The 1,044-nt window shown below is 51.2% G+C and overlaps 1 pseudogene; it reads left to right on the top strand.

The window, feature by feature from the left end:
- Window positions 1–317: 317 nt before the first annotated feature.
- The window catches only part of LOC107655770 (kinesin heavy chain-like), a 24,507-nt pseudogene continuing 23,780 nt past the window's right edge, over window positions 318–1,044 (top strand).

The following is a 1,044-nucleotide window of genomic DNA, read 5'->3' as shown; positions in this document are numbered from 1 at the left end:
TATATATAATAAAAAATATACAAACAAGCGATTGTCCTCCAGAGTGCGCTGCAAGCCTCATGTGGGCAGCATTCAAATCTCGAGACAAATTTGTTCTTAACGATGGTATTTGTAATCGATGGAAATTATAATCGCTTCTAGTTTGGCTGCCTGAGGTATAAATGAAATCCGCTCTGTCGACAGAATAATGCTGATCCAGTAACCGGCTGTGATTGGTCCATCCCGAGCAGCGCTGAGGAAAGTCACAGGCACCACGTGACAGCGGCTCTACGGTCTGCTTCAGCAGAGCGGATTATTTATAATTAATTTTGATTAAGATCTTAATAATAACACCGAGATGCCTGCGGCGAATGAAGCTAGGCAGTGAAAAGTGAAATGGCCATGTAGCGTTAGAGCCGCGGAGCCCCGCCCATCACTACGAGGGCTCGCGCAGACACGCCCTGCCTCCCTCCGCATCCCTCCTGACAACAGCATCAGCATCAGCAGCGGCAGCATCCCTCACAATCACACCCCGCACGACTGCGAGATACAACTCTAAATCCAGGGATTTCAGCAGCGTTTCAAGCTTCGCCTGTTTCGACGAGCAGACGCCATTCGCTTCAGCTCAGGCCGTTACGCGACCGCCTTGCGTCTCCAGATAAATCTAACACTCAGGTTAACATCGTCGTGAAGCATCATCATGACGGACGCAGCGGCCGAGTGTAACATCAAAGTGCTCTGCCGCTTCCGGCCTCTCAATCAGGCCGAGGTCCTGCGCGGGGACAGATTCCTGCCCACCTTCCAAGGCGACGACACCGTCATCATCGGGGTAATAGCTCGCATCATTCAGATCAGAGAAATACGCAGCGCGTTATCTTCAGCGCTGACATGATGCTGAGCGTCGGCATGACGTCAGCACCTCTAGAGGCTAGAGTGCTGTCTAGAGGACATCCCTGTCTCATCAGTCTTGCTGTAACATGCTGTGAGTGAGTGAGTGAGTGTGTGAGTGAGTGAGTTGAGTGAGTGTGTGTGTGTGTGTGTGTGAGCGAGTTGAGTGAGTGTGTG

The sequence above is a fragment of the Sinocyclocheilus anshuiensis genome, unplaced genomic scaffold (assembly GCF_001515605.1).
Source record: "Sinocyclocheilus anshuiensis isolate Anshui unplaced genomic scaffold, SAMN03320099.WGS_v1.1 scaffold1611, whole genome shotgun sequence".
NCBI classification, from domain to species: Eukaryota; Metazoa; Chordata; class Actinopteri; order Cypriniformes; family Cyprinidae; genus Sinocyclocheilus; species Sinocyclocheilus anshuiensis.
Note: the sequence above shows the minus strand (reverse complement) of the source record. Positions and strands in the feature narration are given on the sequence as shown.